This window comes from Nilaparvata lugens, chromosome 2 (assembly GCF_014356525.2).
Source record: "Nilaparvata lugens isolate BPH chromosome 2, ASM1435652v1, whole genome shotgun sequence".
In the NCBI taxonomy this organism is placed as follows: domain Eukaryota; kingdom Metazoa; phylum Arthropoda; class Insecta; order Hemiptera; family Delphacidae; genus Nilaparvata; species Nilaparvata lugens.
In genome coordinates, this window is record NC_052505.1 from 79,716,110 (window position 1) to 79,732,433 (window position 16,324).

Consider the following 16,324-nt stretch of genomic DNA (forward strand, 5'->3'; position numbering starts at 1 on the left):
AGGCGAGAGCAGCACATTGTATGGTTCGCCTACACAACACAACGCAGAACGTTGACACAAATCTGTGCATAGATGCTGGTCTATCAACTCCTTCAACTCTGCAGAAATGTGGCCTAGAATCCTGTCCGCACTGGGAAACTACCATGTGGACGCCGTGTGCCGAGTCGCGTTGCTTCACATGGAACACAGGTTTCTTATAAATTTATTAAAATTCGAATTCAAATTTATTGTTTACACTGCATGAACACAGAAAAAATTGATGAATCCATACTATTGGGAAAATTTATCAGTAAAATAATAGTCTTCCATTAATAAAACAAAATAAATCTTATAGCACCCTTTATTCTTTAAAAAAACTTTAAAATAGTTGAACAACTAGTTTCGGTTTACACCATCTTCAGGTTCTTGAGAACCTGATATAATAATTCTAAATCAATAATATTCAGGTTCTTGAGAACCTGAAGATGGTGTAAACCGAAACTAGTTGTTCAACTATTTTAAAGTTTTTTAAAGAATAAAGGATGCTATAATATTTATTTTGTTCTATTAATTTAAAAGCAGCCCATTTTAATAAGTGTTTCATAGTCTCCCATTATCTACTTGGATATATTTATTCAATTTTGTTTTTGAGAATCGTATTTTTTCATTTGATCTTTACTATTTGCATGGATCTCATTCTGACGATTATCGATTAACTTATTTATTTCATGTCTACAATCACAACATCAAAAATAAATGGTTGGGGGAGAATCAATAAGATAAACCAGAACTGTCCCTCTTCCTAATTCTAATAATAGAATAATCTGAATGAAATTGAGTGTGAAATTGTAATAAAATTAAGTGTGATCTTAGGCTCTATATTAGACGTATATATTACAAAAATATGTAGGTCTAACATGCAAATACAAATACAAATCTTGGAGAATATCCACTTGAATTTACATTTTGACTTGTACAAGAACAAAATAATTTCATTTTGTTCGGTAATGAATTCTAGATCAATATATTATATTATAGTATATAGGTACTATTATTACATTGCTTCAACATAGTAGCATTAAATAGTAAATTAGCTCAGTACGGTACTGTAGGCCAACGCCAATAACTTCAGTAGGTAGTATTCATTTTACAAGTGTTTGTACAAGTGATAAATAAATAAACTCTAATGTCAGCAAGCCAAGAAAGCACAAGATGAAATTAAAAGTGAATCTAAAGTCAATCAGATAGTTACGTTACGTTAGGATTAGAGGTAAGCCTAAACGGAATTTCATGTTAAGCCTTGTATTGATATAGTTGATGTGTGATATGATAATCATATTTCATGAATCAGTTGTTTGAATTATTCTAAATCATCAGAAAGTTTGTTATTTTATCTCAGTTTATTTTAGTCAATAAAAGCCATTATTCCAGCTCTTCAATGGTCTCTATTTATTACAATGTGTATTAAAAATTATTTTATTGATTAAAGATTATTTATTTTTTAAGTTTTTCAATATGATTCTCATATGGAATCAAGCATTGAAAACATTCTATTTAATAGTTAACGTTACTAAAACTGTATAAATAGTATAAGTAATGATTTGATTGTGCTGTTGAGCAGCCATGCAACGGAGAGAGGTGATCTGCCAAGCGGCCAATGGGAGCAGCCTGGACAGCAAACTGTGTGACGACGCGGCCAAACCCACCCAGAGGCAGGAGTGCTACAACGACAAGTGCAAAGGCACTTGGAAAGTTGGAGAGTGGTCTGAGGTAAATATTATTGCATCAATCAGTTTCAATTGAAATAAAATTGTGATGCAATTGCTTCCAATGTGGAAAGTTGCAGAGTGGTTCGAGGGGAATAATTGCAAATGAATACAATAAGTTTGAATTGGGAGAAACTTAAAATGCATTCTCGATTGAAATACGGTACCTAGCTACAGAAAAGAAACTGTAACATAAAATTCTCACAAGAAATGGACATTTAGAAAGATTGTGTGACGAAAGATGGATAATAATTAGTGTAAGAAAACTCAAATAAATCCTGTCAAAAGCAAATGATTTAAAGCTGACAAATATTCAATCTTGCATTATTTGAACAAATGCAATCTTCTATCTGTTCATTAGCATTTACATTCATTTGCATGAAAAAGAGAGAGCCAAACACAATAAACTGCAAGCTATATATCTGAAAAATATGGTAATTTTTAAAATATTAAAATTACGTGGTTTATATTGATTTGTCCACCTTTCCAAATATTTTGCTATTATGTAACTCCTCTGAAATTGTTAATGAAAGAAGGTTGGGGTAGTGTAAAAATCAGAAGTTATTTCTATTTTCTGTTTATTTATTTTCTCCTATTCTTCCTCTTCCCCCTCCTTCTCTCACCCCTCCTCCTCACCATCATCCACCTCAGTCTTCTCCTTCTCGACCTTCTCTTCCTTCTTCCCTGTCTTGTTCTCCTTCTTCTCCTTGTCCTCAAACTCCTTCTTCTCCACTTCCTTATTCTTCCCTTGTCCTCTTGTTTGATTCTCCTCCTTGTCTTCCTTCTCCTTAAACTCCTCCTCCTCCTCCTTCTCCTACTCCTCCTCCTCCTCCTCCTCCTTCTCCTCCTCCTCCTCCTCCTCCTCCTCCTCCTCCTCTTCTTCCTCCTCCTCCTTCTCCTCAGTGCAGTTTGTAATCTGCATGAATAAAGAAATCTATGTACCTAATTTTAATTATCATTTGCTCATTTAATGTCGATATAGTTTGTTGATTTTTCGATCAATTGAAAATACATTGTCTATTTTCTGATTTTTTCACTCTTCATTTATTGTTTGCTCATTGAATGTCGATAGTTTGTCGACAATTATTCAATTCTATATGGCTGTGATTTTCCTCAGCTGAAAATTGTTTATTTCCTGTTAATCGTTCTTGACTCTTCATATATTGTTTGCTCATAGAATGCCGACCAAACTGCCTGTTGAAATTGAGACTGTTTGCACCAAAGTGTCACTTTGTTTCTGTGTCTCAACTTCAACAGAGTTAATATAAAGTGTTTCGTCACAGGAAACAACATTAATATTGATTATGAATAGAAATTCATAACCCCTTTTTAAAATTATTTAATCACAAAAGTAGCCCTAAAGAAAAATCGTCAATATCGATTGTTTGTTGATTGTTGGATAGTTGAATTGCATGATTGTATTGATGACAATTGTTTGTTTGCGCAGTGCGCGGCGCCGTGCGACGCTCAGGGCGTGAAGTACCGCATCCTGCAGTGCGTGTGGTTCGGCACGAAGAAGCCGGCCGGCACGGCGTGTCGCGGGGAGCCTCGGCCCTCAGTCATGAAGGTCTGTAAGGGTGCGCCGTGCTCCGAAAGTAAGACGCAACTCTACTTCACCCTACATTCATCAATATAAACCAATAGCTCAAACTTATTTTACTAGAATTGAAACAAACTCCTATAACAAAATATTATTATTATTTTCTTACTAGCCTCTCTGCATTAATGCTCGAAATAATAGGCTACATATGATATTATGTATCAAGAAGAATATTAGAGAAAATTATTTTGGAAAATTCCAAAACCTGAACTAAATTTAAGCTACTCCTATTTGAATTGAATAACATATACTTCACAGAGAAATGTCCTTTCTTATAATGTGCCTACCTATACAAAACTCTTTACTTTGTAGTCCACTTACCTCCAATCAATCAATCAATCATCTTTATTCAAATATTAGGGATGGGTATCGAAACATCGATGTTTAAAAACATCGATGTTTCAACATCAAACATCGATGTTTTCAACATCGATGTTTACTGTTCGATGTTTTTCACTTATCGATGGTTTTACCTAGACATCGGTCATCCGATGTTTTTCCCATCTAAAAAGTAAAAACAATTCTAATTTTTTAATTTGATACAAGTTTTTTTATTTTTTTGTTTGAAAAGGTTTATCTTGAGAGACATAAGCAATAGTAACAGAATTACAATCATTTGGTGTCACTCTATCATATTTAGTGTAGTATTCTGTTTAGTGTTTTTTGTGAATATAGATCACTCTTGTGAAAGATCTCGCATAAGTTTTGATTTCCTGCAGATTGCTATTTTTGTTTTTCAATCAGGCTCTCTGTATTTTTATGTGAGACTGTTGAATACTCTTGAAGATTTACATTACTTCTGTGGCCCGTGTCAAGGTTAGATAGTTAGTTATTTGGAATTGAATAAGGGGTTCGTTTCTTAGGAAGAAAGAGTTTTTTCTTACTACAATTATTTCCTCAACATGTGTTTAACACTAATTAATCTAGCTCTGGAAAAGAGGTCCTCGTATTGTAAGGAATGCAGATATCAATATAAAAAAACTTAATCCATTTCCATTTCCTAAAAAATCTATCATTTATTGAATGAATACGATATGAGTATCAATGATTGCTAAAATTAGCTTTGGGTGAAATTTCAAGACCGAATCCTCAAGGATATCCCGAGAGTTTTCAGACTAGACCATGAAAATGACAAATCTTGTGAACTAGAGTTGATGTATCTTTCTAGTCACAACCTGACTTCAATTATTCGAAAGACTGTTACTTGAATACCACAAGTCCAAAATTGCTGTGATTCCAGTTAGTAACTGTTGAAATATTGGAACAATAGATCCAGATAAAATTGTAGTCACTTTAGAAGCTCTTTTTGTGCTCTACAATCTGAGATCAGGTATATAGCGATCTATCTCATATTCCAGGTACACCTGACAACAATGTTCCTTGTATTGTGAAAAACACCTAATTTTCAGCTTCAAGCATCATCACCAACTACATTGTCCTCACATTGATATTTCGCACAACGACATAAGTTCTTGAGATTATGTTCTATGAGAATCACCCGTAAGATACACTCCATTTCAGTATTTCCTAGTGGAGAGGCGCGCTTAAGGACACCTCAAGGATCAAAATTTCAAACACATAACTTTTGACACAATGCTCAGATTTAATCGTACTACACTTTATCCTTCTTGGTTCGTCACGGCGGTTCAAAATCATGCATAATAAGTCAAATTCGGTCGAAAAATGGAAAATTTATTGTTGAGTGTACTTAAGCCCATATTCCAATACACAGAAAATGACCAATTTCTATATTCAAAGTTGCATGTCTTGTGAAATATTTCTGATAAAATTTCCAAATCTAGTGAGAATGTGAAAATTGTCCCCCTCTACCCACTCCAATAAATAATACTTTCGATTCCAAAACAATTTGGAAGTTAAGATTTTAAAAATGGCGATTTCAGTTTTTACATTTTTTTCGTAATTTTACTGTTGATCAAGAGTTTCTAAAACGAGTCTGATACATCATAGAAACTTACGATTGATTACAAATTGTAGATAAATTCATCCTCTACGAGCTCAGTTGCCTAAAATCCATCTTGAATCACTTTTCGCTATCATAGAACTGCCAAAACCGTTAATATGAGAGAAATATATCTACAATTTCCGGATTTTTTTCAACAATCAAATCTATCTTTACGAACATATTTTTTCATGAATTGTTTACAGCAGATGAAATAGAAAATTCTATTGTACATTTCAAGATCATGTAATAGTTTTTATAATAAGGGGTTACCGAGATACATAGCTTTGAATATATAAATTGGGCATTTCTTATGTATTGAATATGAATAAGTACCTACACTCAACAATAAATTTTCTATTTTTTGACCGAATTTGACTGTTGATGCATGATTTTGAACCGCCCTGGCGAGCCGAGAAGAATGAAGTGTAGTACGATGAAATCTGAGCATTGTGTCAAAAGCAAATTATAGCCTAAGTGTTTGGAATTTTGATCTTTGAGGTGTCCTTAAGCGTGCCTCTACTAGGAAATACTGAAATTAAGTGCATCTAACGGGTGATTCTTACCCATGAACTTATGTCATTGTGCGAAATATCAATGTGAGGACAAAGTAGATGGTGATGATGGTTGAAGCTGGAAATTAGGTGTTTTCCGCAATACAAGGAGCATTGTTGTCAGGTGTACCTGGAAATCTATATGACATAGAGCGCTCTACCTGATCTCAGATTGTATAGCACAAAAATACGCCTAGAGGGATTTTGAAATATACATCTAAATTGTAACAATCGGAAGTTATTGTTGATCAAAAACTAAAATTTATCAAAATTGATTTTTTCTTCAAATTTCACTCATTTTTGAAAAATTATAACAAAGTACTCATTGGAGATAAAGAGTTCCGAGTGATCTCATTTTTTCAGAATTATATAATCTAGGAGAGATTTGGCAGAAATAGCTGAAAACTGGAAAATGAGCCGAAAATACGAGGTTTTTGGGCTATCTTGTATCTAGCACAAGGAAATCTTGCATGAAGAAATTGGTTCTGGACTTCTCTTATGTACCCAAATAATATATTAAAAAATCAGAACTACAATATAAATTGCAAGCACACCCCCTTTTTTATGTCTATATTGACTGGACTAATAGTATCATCCATAAAAACGTAGGGCGATAAACGATGTTTAAAAACATCGATGTTCAAAAATATCGATGTTTTCTGTTCGATGTTTTTCACTTATCGATGTTAGGATGAAAAAAAACATCGATGTTTTGTCTTTCGATACCCATCCCTATCGAATATACATAAAAATGTACAAGAATGCGTCAATTAGAAAAAATATTTTCTTGAAAATATAGCATGTCAGTTATAACAAATACATGAAAATTTACAATACTTATCTAATAGTCTTCAAGGATGGTTTTCCAATCTCATTAATGCTTTTCTCAATAAAAAAGTAATTTCAAATTAATCTTTATGGTGAAAACTAATAAAGCAACTAACATTATTCTTCAATAAACTACGATTAAACTACAATAACTGGAAACTCACTATAGCACTCTGTACCTAAAACTATTTGATGTGATATTTCTAGCATTTACTTTTCACAATAAGAAAGTAATTTCAAATTAATCTTTATGATGAAAACTAATAAAGCAACTAGCATTATTCTTCAATAAACTACAATTAAATTACAATAACTGGAAACTCACTATAACACTCTGTAAAACTATTTGATGTGATATTTCTAGCATTTAATTACTTTTCATTCGATTCCATTCTTACCCATTCATTTTGTTTTTCAGTGATGGAGTGCAAGGATCACTCCAAGTATTGTCAAAACGTCCGAGCCATGAACATGTGTAGAATGCAGAGGTATCAGACACAGTGTTGCCAATCTTGCAAAAACAGTGGGTAACTAGAGCTATTTTTAGAGACTTCCTAACAAATCCAGTTGGACAGTTGAATATTGACAGTCCTGAGTGAATTAATTATTGTGTACATAGTACGAGCAATTTTTTAATAATGTACAGTTTAATTATAGCTTGAGGGCAAGTGTATTAACGTGATTCATCCTATTTTATCGATATTATGTTGTCCATTACCTCTTTATAGTTGTTAGAATTGTTGTTAATTCTTTATTATAAGAATTTTTTGATAGACTGTTAATTTTAAATAATTTTATAATGTAGGCTTTATTTGTAATATCATGGCATTTATTACTGTACATTATTAAGGATAAGTTGCTGAAACAATGCACATTGTGATTATATATTTCTTGGAATAGGTTGATTTCTTGTACTGAAAGTGACTTGAGATAAATTTTCATTCACTGCAGATGTTGATAAATATTGTCCATCAGTAATGAAGAGATGTAATAGAATATACAATTTAGAAAGTATCCAATAAAGCGGGAATGTTGTATGGGTGTATAGAGGTGGATCCAAACCTGTGTTTGGGGACTGAATCGTTATTCAAACCGTTGAGACAATTTCTACTGATTAGCAAACTTGAAATTATTGGAGGAGCGCCTTTTAATTGAATATCTTTATGAATCAATAGCATATAATGCATTTTTCAATAATATTAATATTACTCCCAATGTTCCAATGCAGGCTACCTTGGATCTGCCATTGATACACATCAGTATCAATTTTTCTATAATTTTATTGTATAATTGAAATATTAGAGAACTATTATTGGAAATCATTTTGTCCAACAAGATCAAATTTATCATTCCTCAACTGTTGTGTCAGTGAATAAGTTAATCCCTTGTTTGAAGGTTATTAGGAAATTACCATGTTACTCCAATTTCAATTCGACATTAAACTGTTGCCTTGTCTTGAAATGGTGTTGTAAAAATTAGAATCTTTTATCTAAGCATATCATGTTCGTATTATATATCAGGCTGAATGTGTAAGCTTTGACTTGAGCTTTTTTGGAAATCTTTAGTTCTCTTCCCATTGGTTACAAGCAGCAGAACTAAATCACAAAAAGTATTAAATCTGTCATTGAAAGAAGATCCTCCGCTCAACCTGTTCTCAGCAACTGCTGATAGACTAATTAATTAGCTAGGCCTAATTTTGTTTCATATTATCAATTACACAATTCAAAAACAATGTATGTTCCACTCAATTAACAAGGAACAATATAAGAATTGTAAGATGAATAATTGTAACACTAGATTTCTCATCTCATATTACTTGTCACATTAATTTCAAGAAAACAGTGTTAAGTCAAATTTGTATAAAAATATGAAACTGAACATTTTTTGGGTGTTCAGAGAAATACAAAAAGTGGCAATACCTACTTAGGATCTAAAAAAACGTATAATTATTTATTTATATTTTCTTTGTAATATTATCGTGGTATATGTCACACCCATTGTCAATGAATGTGTAAATGAATTTATAGAAAAAAAATTAGCACAAACTGTATTGGGATAGAAAATCAATTATTTAATTTGATATTTTGCGTTTGCAAATTATATATTTTCATTCACTCTTTAGAGAAGAATAAACGGTGTTTGTAGTGAGACTTGAACTCCATATCTCAGAGAGAAATTGATTCTAGCTAGCAATTTGATTTATGATGTAAAATTCACTAGTTATTCATTTCCACTGCATTAATGAAATTACTTCAGGGTATGAATCTTTCAATTTCTTATTGTATTTTAACATTGCTTTCCACTTTATTTGTTTTTTACTATTTTCTTTCAAATACTAATATTCATCTCTCTTGAATGTGCTCTATATGCTTAGTCAGGCCTACCAATAATCGCGGTTTTCCATACATGTATTATTTTATGCAACTTTGATGACTAGACTACATTTATTCAGACTTTTTTGGCTATATTCAGGCAGATTTATACAGTCAATGTTTTCTTATTTGAAAATTTACAGTATAATAATTTCTAGACGACAGTTTTTAAAATAAATCAATATTACAGTATAATAATTACTAGACGACAGTTTCTAAAAGAAATCATTGTATAAGTTAAATGTATTTTAGTTATATAAGCCCACACACTTAAGTAAAAAATATTTCTCGAATGATAAGATGCAATACAGTAGGTACTGTATTGTGTGTTTGGCCTGAATATGATAAATAAAGAGTGAAGTTTAACGATTCTTTAAAACGTATGCTTGTGAGTGTGTACAGTATTATTATAAGTGTTACCTTAGAGTAATTTTAAAATAAATATTATATTACAATTATTCTGCTGTTGAATACTATAATAATGGTGAGTAGAAAAAGAATGAAATTTGGTTTTGCGACATGGTTCTCTGTTTCTTATTGCAGAGATAATTGAATGGATATAAGACTGAAATTAATGATAGGATTTCATGTATAAATTGAAGCCATGACATATTCTACTTCTCTATTTAGTGTTTAACTGCTTGATGTTCGCGAAGGGATGTGTTGATCCACTATATTATCAAATAATCAGTCTGCACTTATGTGAACATTCCATGCAATTTTTTTAATATGCACTCAAACGGTGCAACATTATGTAGATCGTTGAAATAACGTGAGTATGGACCTGGCTTAAAAGAGCAGGCTATCATTACCTTGTGCTTTTTCATTTCCAAGTAGGTATATCATGTTACCAATATTACTGTGTAGGAATTTATAGAATCATTTATTAAATTCTATCAGCTATAGAACTTATTCTTCCTGCCTCAGGATACAAAATCATCTCTCTTTTAAAACTGAGACAGAAAAACTAAAGTGATAATCACATTCCAATTCATAGAAACACAGAGTTACATTATACACAGTTTTTTAATTATTATTGTATGTACTAAAAACATTCTGTCAGGTTGAAAATTCACTTGACAAAAAATACAAAACTTCTCTTATATAGATTTTCATCCACGTTTGCTTTTTACAGGTAGGTGTACGGTACCCTACTTTATTTTTTGGAAGTTTGTTCCAGATATTGAATTATCTCTGGTGATATTAAAAAATGTATGTATCTCTCCGTACCGTAATATTTGCTATTAAGTAATCTTTTTGTAAGCCAGTATAATTTTCATCATTAAAGAGTGGATTTGGAAGTTGGATCAAGTTGGGTCAAGATTTAAATTGCTTGATGATATTCATTGAATTCAATTTTCTTATGTGGATTGAATTTTCAACAAGTACTCAATTTCAACATAGTTTGCATAATGTAAGCTATAAAAACATTTTAATCAATTTCATATTGATTTCTGGAGAAAGATGCATATTTTAATGTAGGTACCGTAATTAAATATAATCAATGATTGATATTACAAATAAAGTTATTATTTGTAGGATTAGAATAAATTCCAATCTTATTTGAATTTGTATGAAACAACTGATATCAAATTCCCAATAATTGTAGCTTCAAAGTACGATGGGAGTAGCTTCGAATGGTAATGTTTAATTTGTTTTACTATAAAAGCAAATTTCTAGCAGCAGTTCAATTTCTAGTCTAGGAGATTCCAAATAAATCATTATTTTATTACTAGTAAATCCGATAGTATCCCCTGAGCAGAATCTTCATTCATAACTTCCATTCCATTATAAAATATTTCTGAATCATAGTTCTATGCTACTCAGGTCTATGTCACTGAACTTTGAATGAATGATCTCACTATTTCTATATATTATGCGTCACTGTATAAAAATAGAACTTGTGCAAATGCGTAAATATTGTATTATAATAATTTAATGAATAAAGTTTTGTAAATAAAATTTTCAGCAAGATCTTCTGCCTGAAACATGTAAATAAATAGGGTCAGTAACTTCTAATCTTAAAGACGAGCATCTTTTTCTCATTCAATGCAAAAGTAGCAAAATTATTACACTTGAGCTTCGTGTACATTCCGCTGACCTAGCATAATATTACATTAGTTATAACAAGTTAATCTTAACTTTATCGTTGTAGTTATAATATATAGTTTATTTTGTTGTGACCTCCCCAAATTAGTAAATATTGTTATAAAATTGATTACATTATTCAAAGTGATAAATCATTCAGTTATACTTTGTTACAAATTATAATAAGAGAACACATTTTAGAAAATATTCAATACTTTTTGTTTCCACGCTTTTCTCATCATCTCTCCCAATGATGAATCAACTCTGCTTTTAATCTGATTCTCATACAACGAAATAAAAAAATCATTAATCAGAAATGAAATGCTGGACTTAAAACCATATAGATCTTGAATCGTATAAGACTATATATACAAGACTTTTTCTAAGATCATTTATTTATAGGAACCGTTCGGATCTTAAGAGTAGACAGGTAAAATCTGTTTGTATGAGAAAAACTTGATTACGCAATTCAGTATCATTAACAAAAATTAGAAAAAAAATTAAAGAAAATATTCCTGTTGAATTTATCAGAGATGTTCATTAATTAATTGTAGTTTTTTAATGAATTGAATTAGTACGGTATATAAGTGTTTTATTTTTTATAAGAATATTTTGAATAATACTCAGTCATTAGAATTTTTTTGCATTAAAAAACGTTCTGAAGCAATACTGGAAGCAATTTTGATTAAACCATCGAGTATGCATTCCCATGATGAATGCTAGTTTGTTAAAAGATAAATCTTGCTAGATTCCTCATAACCATAATTTTTATAACTAGGCTACCTACTATATGCACAACTTTTCACGATCACGGTATTATTACGATCGAATAATAATATTTCAGTGAACTGGGAAAGATTTCAACTGGTATTTATTCAAAGTAAAAGTAGATGCATTTATCGTTGCTTTCATTTAAGATTATTTTTGTATATTTCTGTAGATTATTTTTCATATTTAGAGAGTGAAAAATTTCTATATGAACCTCCTAGTGGTATTTCATTCCTGATGATTTTGTTCAATAATTTTAAGATGGAGATTATGTAAATAAAATTAAATTTATTCAAGTTATACTTTCTACTTATTCATCCCATGACCACTGACATGAATCGAATATTGTTTTAAGTTATATGAGTTATATGCTGAAAAGTGAAAATAATCAACTCTTCATGAATATGCTACGTTATTCAGGTGTTAAGGTACTAGATTTGTGATAATCCTGTGTCCAAATTTGTGTTCTTTTTTCAAGTATGATATGGATTATGTAGGCACATCATGGTTTAACCTTCTGGCAGTCGCGCTGTTGTAAAAAGTACAACAGTGTCAGTTTTTTGCTGCACAAAACTATTGAATGGGGTGGTGTCAGTGAATGAGTCACCTATGCATTCCAAAACTTTCCCCCCATCACTACACTGAGTTGCAGTATCAACCGAGCAATGTTTCAGTCTTTAGGTGCCATTTAGTCGCGACAGCAGTGCATATAAGTCGCATTGTGCATAAGATAGGGAAAGACTGTATACGGGGACTGTAAACGAACCAATAACACAGAATAATTGATGGCTTTGCTTATTGATGTACCTTATTGGGCTATGAAATTGTAATCATCCAAATGTTCATAGACGTAAAATAATCCAAGAAGATGGAAAAAGTAATTATGCAATTAATTAATTAATATGTTTGACAGTAAACAGAGTACATATCACTTGGATAAAAATTGGATGTTGTACGAAATACAACACGCGACTGCTCGTGTGATTGAGAAGGGCGCAACTACCGGAAGGTTAATAAAATACTCCTTGCTCCTTGACTAAATTTTTAATGTTAGTCTGTTGCTGGTAAGAAAGCAATTTTGCTACAAGAGAGTACATACTTATTCGGTAAGTTAAAACATAATATTTTGATATTCAAAAAATGCAATATTTGATTAATAAAATAGCTCAATACATTTCTATTCATTCAAGTATAGTTCATTGTTGAGTACATAATTATTACAAGTGAGTACCTACATACTTTTCGGTAAGTTAAAAAATGATATTAAAAAGTTTAATATTTGATTGATTAATAAAATAGCTCAATCCATTTCTATTCATTCAACTATATTTTATAGTTATTGTTATCATTGTACTTCATGAGAGTCTTCCATGAATTTACTGGATTAGGGGAAACAGACATTTCCATTCTCAAATTCTAGTCGATTCAAATAACTTTTTATTTTACTTACAAAATATAGAAGACACAATAAAAAATATGATACAATCCAAAATAATCAATTACTGTACATAAAACTAGAATATTTGCATAATATTATTATATTTGTCACCTGGTCATATGGGACATATATATGAATCATATATTTATCTCATATTGATCAGGATTTTAGAGTTTTAATTTAGAAAAGTTTAATGAACAGTGTTTTTGTCTTTGAACAATTTTTGTCATCGACAGAAAGATTGTTTATTTCATTTGTTATCAAAATTATTGTAGCTTCTCATTTGTTTTTGATAACAAACGTGCTCGCTTGTGCGACTGATAAAAATATGTATTTGAAATGGCTTCATGTTTGGCATTGACTGAGTTATATATTAATACCCAAAATTTTACTTTGGTGTCTGTGTGTGAGCTCGTTCGATAGGACTGTGAGTAAAGTCCGGCTGTTCTGGTGAAGGGGATAGATTTTGTTCTTGTTTTATAATACAGTTTTCCTGTCACAGTTCGGGCAGTTTAAAGAGAATTGTATTATTGAATAGGAGGGGATCTGAACCCACTTCATTAGATCAGTTATTTTGATTTTTAATTAATAATTAACATCGCGTTTCAACCAGTGGATGCCAAATTGGGAAGCCATTTTCATAAAGGTAGGTGTCTACTGAGTCATTGTTTTAAATTTTTCATAACCACAACAAATGAATCTTCACTAGCAGCAAAGCGAGTAGCCCTTGAAATATTCATCTGATTATTATTATTATTTATTATTATTTCTAATTATAATTCTAATTTTGTACAAATAATTTATTGTTTTGTTTTAAATATCAAAAACCTGTACGATCTTTTCTTGTTTTTCATTTTCCCACCCTTACATATTCGGTGAAGGCACATCCCCCTTATATATTTGGTGGAGGTTTATCCTGCCATCCATATATTGCTTACATATATTTGGTGGAGGCGTCACGCCTACACATATTGTAAGGGTGGTACTACCAAGCGAGCACGTTTGTTATCAAAAACAAAAGAGAAGATACAATAATTTTGATAACAAATGAAATAAACAATCTTTCTGTCGATGACAAAAATTGTTCAAAGACAAAAACACTGTTCATAAAACTTTTCTAAATTAAAACTCTAAAATCCTGATCAATATGAGATAAATATATGATTCATATATATGTCCCATATGACCAGGTGACATATTATAGTCTACATTATACACATATCATATGCTAGCCGTCAGGCTCGCTTCGCTCGCCATATCCGTTTAGCTAGGGGGCTGGACCCCCTAGTGGATCGTCCAAAAATGAGATCAGCGGGCTCGATTCGCTCGCCTGCATTTTTCATTCCATCAGAAAGTCATATCATATATGAAATATTGAAGGCCTCTCAATTTGTAGACCTCAGCGGAACCTCTGTACTGAATTTGAATTTTATGTCAATTTGATCTCGAAAATTTGAGAAAACGTACAAAAACGCTGGTAAAAACACCTGTTACTATATCGCCGTATCTTTGGCAAACAAAATTCTTCCACCTCAGCTAAACCTGTGTACTGAATTTTTTTCAAAATATATTTCCATCAATTATTGAGAAAGGTGAGAAAACGCAGAAAAGCTGAGAAAAACGCTGATTTTTGGCGTATCTTTGATGAAATATTATAAAGTCACCTCATCACAAAATTTTTAGACCCTAGCTAAACCTCTGTACCAAATTTGAATATTCTCTGTTTATTACTTGATGAAAGAACAGAGGACACGCAAAAACCGCTAATTTCGGGCGTATCTTTGTCGTCATTTCAAACTCCTTCTAACACAACATTATTACACCCCAGCATTAGCTCTGTACTAAATTTGAAAATTTTCTGTATATTTGTTCTCGATAAAGCTGAGAAAACGCTAAAAAAAACGCTGGAAAAACACAGATTTTGGGCGTATCTTTGGAAATTTTTCCAAATCCGTTCTTAGTGCGCCTCTAAAGGGCCAACTGAACATACCTACCAAATTTGAACGTTTTTGGTCCGGTAGATTTTTAGTTCTGTTGATCATGTATAATGATGTTGTCAAGATCATGTGGCTGACCAGCAGCAGTTGGTGAAAATGTCATAAAGTTACTTTTATTTATATTCAAGGTTAAGATATGATTATCAAGCCAGGATTTTATAATTTTAAGACCAGTTTCTGATTTATCCTTGGCCTCCTCCCATGTAGTTCCAGTGAATAACAATGACGTGTCATCCGCAAAGGAGATTGTCACACAATTCTCTATTTCTAGTTTGATAAGATCGTTGATGTATACAAGAAAAAGAATTGGTGATAGTACTGTACCCTGCGGTAGGCCGTATTCAGAGAGTTCTTTGCAACTAGTTTTGTTGTCATTTTGAGGAATTGATGTCTATTGTTTAGATAGCTGGTAAAAAGTTTGAGGGGTACTCCACGAATGCCTAGCTTTTCTATTTTTGTTAGAAGTTTAGAATGAGGGACAGTGTCAAAAGCTTTGGCAAGGTCTAAAAATATGGCTATGGTTTTCATATTATTATTAAATTATTAGAAATCGTCTGGGTTAGGAGAGAAATTGCATCTATTGTACTTTTATTTGATTGAAAACCAAATTGATGTTTATGAATGATATTATGTTTTTGTAAATAGGTAACTAGACGGGTTTTAATTAATCTTTCAAATATTTTAGAAAAACTGCTCAACATACTGATAGGACGGTAATTTGATGGATTTGAAGGGTCACCCGCTTTATGTAAGGGTATAGTATTTGCTAATTTCAAACTATCTGGAAAATGACCCTCCAATAATATAAAGATAGATATAGATTATTATTATCTGGAATCATTGCTGCTGGAGAGAGAAAAGGAGGACAAACACCTTACCATCTATCGTGCTATTATATTATATAGACATTACGGTAGTAGGCAAAAATATTGAATAAGAAAGAATAATATAATATTGAAAACCGAAAGTAAATG

At 31.6% G+C, this 16,324-nt stretch overlaps 1 protein-coding gene across 6 annotated transcripts in view; it reads left to right on the top strand.

Moving 5' to 3' along the window:
* Positions 1–12,215, top strand: part of LOC111057538 (ADAMTS-like protein 1) — a 323,119-nt gene extending 310,904 nt beyond the window's left edge. For 4 of the 6 annotated variants that reach the window (XM_039421842.1, XM_039421841.1, XM_039421845.1 and 1 more), the window contains 4 exons: positions 3–189; positions 1,601–1,749; positions 3,193–3,340; positions 7,106–12,215. The gene's annotated coding sequence lies outside the window, so the exon portion shown is untranslated. Of the gene's footprint in view, positions 1–2; positions 190–1,600; positions 1,750–3,192; positions 3,341–7,105 lie in introns of those variants that run through there. The other 2 variants (XM_039421846.1, XM_039421844.1) reach the window with 2 other exon arrangements.
* Positions 12,216–16,324: the final 4,109 nt, after the last annotated feature.